Below are 6,307 nucleotides of genomic sequence, written 5' to 3' on the forward strand. Positions count from 1 at the left end.
AAGTTTTTTAAAAATCAACATATGTAAAGAGAACAATCCTGACATCCCATGGGAGGCTATCAGACACAAATGAAATTATTTATGTGAAAGTATTTCTGTTGCTGTTATTTAGTTGCTTAAATCAGGTTCAACTCTTTTGAGACCCTGTGGTCTCAACCCTGCCAGGCTCCTCAATCCATAAGATTTCCCAGGCAAGAACACTGGAGTGGGTTGCCATTTCCTTCTCCAGGGGATTGAACCCAAGTTTCCTGTGTATCCTGCTTGGCAGGTGGATTCTTTACCATTGAGCCACCTGGCAAGTGTTTGGCAAGCTCTAGAAGTCTGTACAAGTACAAGATCTTTTTAATCTTACTGGAACTTGATTATACCCTGGCATCTGCCGAATCTTCTCAAAGACAGAATTTCTTCTTCTTTCCCACATCAAGGGGTTGGAATGAAGGAACAGATCAACAAATAGCCTTGCTGTTCATTCTCCCCCAGTATGATCACTTGCATGGACAGAAAAATCAGGAAAATGCCTTTTCCTTTGTTAAATCTGAAAGAATTGGTCAGGTTTTCACTCTTTTAACTGAAAAAAAAGAATCTACTCAAGACTGGCTCATATGAATTACATCCTGTGTGGGACTCTGTCCTGTGTCCCTGACACACCCCAAGTGAAGGGACAGGGTGGGCATTGCTTCCCAATGCTCCTAAGGGCATTTCAATTAAAGCACTGATGCTTCATGCCCCACAAATATAGCACGACTCAGCAAGGTTAGTCATGCCATTGGACCTCTGGAGCATCAGAACACATCTGGTCACATGACCTTGGAGCTCAAGGGCGCCAAGCCAGACTCATTTAGCGGAACTGCTCACTCAAGTCAGTCCTGTTACTGAATGACCATGGTATAGGGTAGATCAAGGGCAGCACAGACCACTGAGGATTCTTGACAGGAAGTTTTTCTATCATGTTAGCTTAAGTCTAACCTAAGTGTGTGCCAATCACTTCTAAAGAGGGGGTGGAGGCAAACCTCCTTAAAGATTCTGATTCGTGTCTTCCATTTGAAGAGAACTTTTGGTCTGTCCATATTTGTGGCTTTTCTTTGTTCCATTAAAGACTGAGGCATCACACACATGAATGAGCTCAAAGTATTTTAAAGGAAAAAAAGCTCCAAATCTCACCTTCAACCAGCTATGTATGCCCCACCTCATCATTTTTTTCATAGTACCCACACGTAATTTAGGTCTCTCTGAGCATCCTGTTTTTCTGAAAGTGTAAGTGTTGCATGTATAATTTGCTCGCCGTGTCATTCTGAAATCTTTAATGCATATGGTTCAGACATCTTGTTCGCTTTTTGTTTGATTAATGCAATGCGAGCTTGCTGCTGCTGCTGCTGAGTCATGTCAGTCGTGTCTGACTCGGTGCGACCCCATAGACAGCAGCCCACCAGGCTCCCGTCCCTGGGATTCTTCAGGCAAGAACACTGGAGTGGGTTGCCATTTCCTTCTCCAATGCATGAAAGTGAAAAGTGAAAGTGAAGTCTCTCAGTTATATCCAACTCTTCGCAACCCCGTGGACTGCAGCCCACCAGGCTCCTCCGTCCATGGGATTTCCCAGGCAAGAGTACTGGAGTGGGTTGCCATTGCCTTCTCTGGCAATGCCAGCTTATTTACTGCAAAAAAAAAAAATCTACTTCTTTTTCTTCTGGAAGAGGAAAGTTAAATACCATACACATTTAAGGTATTCTGTGTTCCAGTCTAATACAGATGCTGCTGCTAAAGTATTATAATTTAACACACTGTCAGGTAATTCCACAATTCTGTTTATTTATTGGTTTTATTTTTATGTTTTTTTTTTAAATATGGTGTTTTGTTTAACTGTTACGTTAGAAAAACATCTTTAATGTCAATGATGTAGCTTCTTCACTGAGGAATTTTAAAACTGGCCAATTCTAGAAGTGAAAAAAAACTAGCATATGTGGTTAGTTGCACTTTTTATGGCTCAGCTTTGTGTTTCAGAGATGTTAGGGACTCAAAACAAAACAAACAAGCTTATCTGCAACTGCTCCAGCAATTCTGGGGTATAATTTTGTTTGTTGGTTTTGTGTCAGGGCTTCATAATCGGCATGATATTACTCATGCAGGGTCTAGTTTTGGATGTAGGAAAGGTGCTACTTGGTAATTTTTTTTCTTTTGCTTCTTGGAATTTTTGAATTCTGCTTAAAAATGACAAATGTCTGCTCCCTTGGACTTTCAGTACCTGTCAGACTCCACATTTACATTTCTGTCCTTTTTTTTTTTCCCCAGTAATCTTGATGGATGTTTTGGAATGTGCTCTGAAAAAATGCACACTAATATGTAGCAGAGACATTTACTTTTTTTCTAGCAGAAGCTCATCCTGTGACATGTTTAGGCATCAGAGGATGGTTGGTATGGTAGATAACATCTGAAACTCCATATATACCTTGATTTCTGATCCATTGGAAAATGTGGTCCTTGAAAAAGGGAGTGGGAACCCACATAGTCTTTTATGGATTCAAATTCCAATATCAGTGCCTTTGAAGTTGTTGTTAGGCAATCATTTGAGTAACAAGTCTAGTCATCACCATATCCTGATAACCCACCAGGCAGATAAATTACTTCCTGTAAATTATGACATAGAACCTCCACCTACTAAGATTCACTATATTACCCAGCTGTCTTTTAAGTAAATTTTCTCTCTGAAAATAGTTACAAGGAATCCAATGTAAAATATACTCACAAGTATTTACCTAAGTACAGAGATAGGTAGCATTTAAAAATGAGTCAACAGTCTTCTCACCCTTTAAATCTGCCAGTTACCGAAATTTTCTATGTCATCTTGATCCTTAAAGGAGTCCCAGGAAGTAATTTAATCCATTCCCAGACATCTGGACAGACAAGCTAATCTTATCTTATTCTTCAACAAATGTAGCCAAGGCTCCTCCTAGCCCTTACAGTTTTGCTTTATAAGTGGCTTTTTAAAATTTTTTCCTCTGTTGGTTGAATATACCTGTTTCCGAGTATTGAGTCAATGACTGGGCCCATTAAAAGGAGCAGAAAAGAGAAAGATTTGCCAAACTTAATATAATTGAATTTTAATTCAGAACACACAATATACAGGTAGGCATATTATTATGACATATAATGACAGGCATATTATTATGAAATGATTTAAATGTGGCCCTAAAAATACTATTTACCTGGCTATTGCTGGCTATTGCTCCAACCTGGCTATTGCTCCCTTTACACCTGCTCAGAAATGGAGCTCTTACATCTCCTTTCTGACAGCTATGCATAGATTTCAGTTGAGGAGTAACCTGACATTCGATCCATGTCACAATGACCTAGATCATGTGCGTGTTTGAGAAATGGAAATATATAATAAATTTGTTCCTTCTCTGGTCCAGTGGGTTGGGCAGTATTATGGCTACAACATGACTGTGTGTGCATCTTATCTCAAAGAGTTTCTTTTTTGTCTGCTTGAATACGTTCATGGCTTTTCAATGTCCAAATGTAATTTATTATTTTCTGACAACCATACTTTTTTAAAAAGTATCTCTTTTGTGTTTGTTATTTTCTGTAATTTCATTACTTGGTCATTCAGAAACTGTTTTAACCAGATATTCTATTTATTTTGTATATCCAATTTATTCAGTCTGATAATATTTGTTTGCTGTTGTCATAAAAAAGCACAGCATTTTTACCCCAAATAGAATATATCTAATCTATTTCTCTCAGGGTTAAAACACTAAGCCCAGAGAAAACAAGTGAGCTCCTCAAGGTCAACAGACACTAGAGTAGTTGAAGGAGCTGAGTCTAGCACCTACAGCCTTCCGATTCCTAGCCCAGGAATTTTTTGGTGAGTGGGGAGGATTTTTTTTTTAATCACTATTTATTTATTTATTTTAAATGTTCAGTTTCCTTTAATGAGCCCCATTCTCCCCGAAGGGCAGGCGCAGGCGGCTGGGCGATGGCAAGAGGTGTTCACTTGAAGATCTTGCCCTGATTGAAGGCTTTGCCCACAGGCTGGAAGGCCCCTTCCCAGCAAAAGTATTCTCGAACCAGCGTCTGGGTCTCCTGGCTGCTGGGATCCAGTTTCCTCCATGTGTATGACTAGTAGTCCACCTGCCAATCTGGACTCAGCGGCAAAGCGAGCTCCTGGCCTCGGAAGACCCAGACCCCAGAAATGGAGCTGTTGTTGGTTCCAAAGAGAATGACGCTGCCAAAGGCCTTCTTCCTCAGTTTGTACAATTGCTGGAACATTCCGGTGATGAGGTTGCAACTCATGAAGGTCTGGGTGAGCTCTTCAGGGAAGTGATCCTCAGAGTACCACAGGGACCAGCCATCCTTATCAAAGTGATCTCAAAAGTACAGCAGGGCCACGGAGAGCGTATCCTCGTTGGAGTACTTGCACTTAAATTCATCCAACACAAAGGTACTCTTGGGCAGACCAGCAAAGGGATCCTTGGCCTTCGGCTCGGCAGCCAGCGCCTGCTCACATTCATCCAGCTCCTCCTCAGGAGCGGGGGCAGCCGCCTTCTTCTCCTCTTTGCCCTCCTTCCGCTCCTCCTGGGGCTTCGGCTTCTCTTCTCGAGAACCTTTCTCCTTCCGTGGGGTGTCCTTTTTAGGCTGGCTCTCTGCAAACTTTTTAGCATCAAACTGGGCCGTGTTCTCAGTTTCACCTCTCCCAAGACAGCCCGGAACTGGGGCTGGTTAATGCAGGTGAGGAATCAGCGGTTGGTATTAGGGAAGGCTTGGCGGAAAGAAGGCTCCAGAACCTGTTTAGAAAGCCACAACAGGGTGCAGACAACTGTGATGTCAGCCAGCGTCACGCGTCCGCCCACCAGAAAAGTTCTCATCTTCAGGTGAGCATCCAGCAGCCCCAGAATTCGCCTCACCTCCTCCTTTGCATTCTCTGTGGCCTGCTTGTTGTGGTGCATGATACCCAAGGTAGGGAACACCCAGGTGCTGCCTGGTGGCACTACGTCGCTATCAGTGAAGCTCACCCACTGCATAACCTGCGCTGCTGCCTCAGAAATACTTTCCCGCAGCTCCTCCTTGCTCACATAGTAGGCAGTGGCATTGCCCTCGAACACAGAATCCATCATCACCCTCAAAGGCTGGAACCTTGCCAGCAGGAAATTTACGGAGAAGTTCGGGGATGCGGTTGGTTTGGCCCAAATGGAAGTGGGGTGGTGCGGAGAGCAAATGGACCTGAGCCCCACTGTAGTGAGAGGCAATGAGGGCCTTGAAGGCCCTCCAGTTTTCAGGGTATGTGGACAGGGTCCCAGCCGCCATGGTGATTCCACAGAGAAAGGGCTTTATCACTTTTTAATATGTTTTGTCGCATAGATTTCAAAAATCCTACAGATAATTTAAATGAGTGACTAGTTTCTCCTCTAATTATTCAGATTATATCAATTGTTCTTTAATGATTAAAAATTTTGTGCAAGTGGGGCTTTCTTCTATGTGAAAGCAGGTACATCATTTCCCAACTCTCTCTTCTAGGAGCCTTTGGATATGGTGCTGTACCATTTAACTCGCTGGTGATCAGCCTGGTCCTGTACTTGGAATAGCTCTATTCATGTTTTATTTTCTCCTTCCAGAGAGTGCTGAGAATACAAAGCAACTCTTACCCATCTCCTTGCTTAAATTTCACTAGAAAGAATTTCAGTAAAAACATTAAAATATACAGTACTGAGGCATTCAAACTGTATCAGCAAGTAGGTAGAACACAACCTTCTAAATGATCGTCCACTGAAAGTATCCTTTTATTTGTGACACTAATTCATTTAAGAAAGACTTCCACCTAAATTAGCACCACATCTAAAAACAAACTAGCACATAAATCCAGAAACAACTAGGGAGAACAGTCAATTAAATCATCTAGATAATATAAATGGGAAAAAACTTTCACAACTCTCTGCCTGATTTTTGCACTAGCCATGATGTCTTGATATTTCTTCCAAAGAGAATGTTTAAATTAAAGTTGTCCAAAATCAACTATTTTACTCGGGGTTGGGAGTATCACTGACTAGTGCATCTGGATTAATTTATATCTGTATTTACTAATGATGCTAAAGCTGAAATTCCAGTACTTTGGCCACCTCATGTGAAGAGCTGACTCATTGGTAAAGACTTTGATGCTGGGAGGGATTGGGGGCAGGAGGAGAAGGGGACGACAGAGGATGAGATGGCTGGATGGCATCACTGACTCGATGGACGTGAGTCTGAGTGAACTCCAGGAGTTGGTGATGGATAGGGAGGCCTGGTGTGCTGTGATTCATGGGGTCACAAAGAGTCGGAC

At 42.2% G+C, this 6,307-nt stretch overlaps 1 long non-coding RNA gene and 1 pseudogene across 1 annotated transcript in view; one reads left to right on the forward strand and one right to left on the reverse strand.

Moving 5' to 3' along the window:
* The window catches only part of LOC120852851, a 128,356-nt gene that overhangs the window by 85,743 nt on the left and 36,306 nt on the right, over nt 1-6,307 (forward strand). The gene's annotated exons all lie outside the window — the stretch shown is intronic.
* LOC120852848 lies at nt 3,911-5,313 on the reverse strand (annotated as a pseudogene).

This window comes from Oryx dammah, unplaced genomic scaffold (assembly GCF_014754425.2).
Source record: "Oryx dammah isolate SB20612 unplaced genomic scaffold, SCBI_Odam_1.1 HiC_scaffold_26, whole genome shotgun sequence".
In the NCBI taxonomy this organism is placed as follows: domain Eukaryota; kingdom Metazoa; phylum Chordata; class Mammalia; order Artiodactyla; family Bovidae; genus Oryx; species Oryx dammah.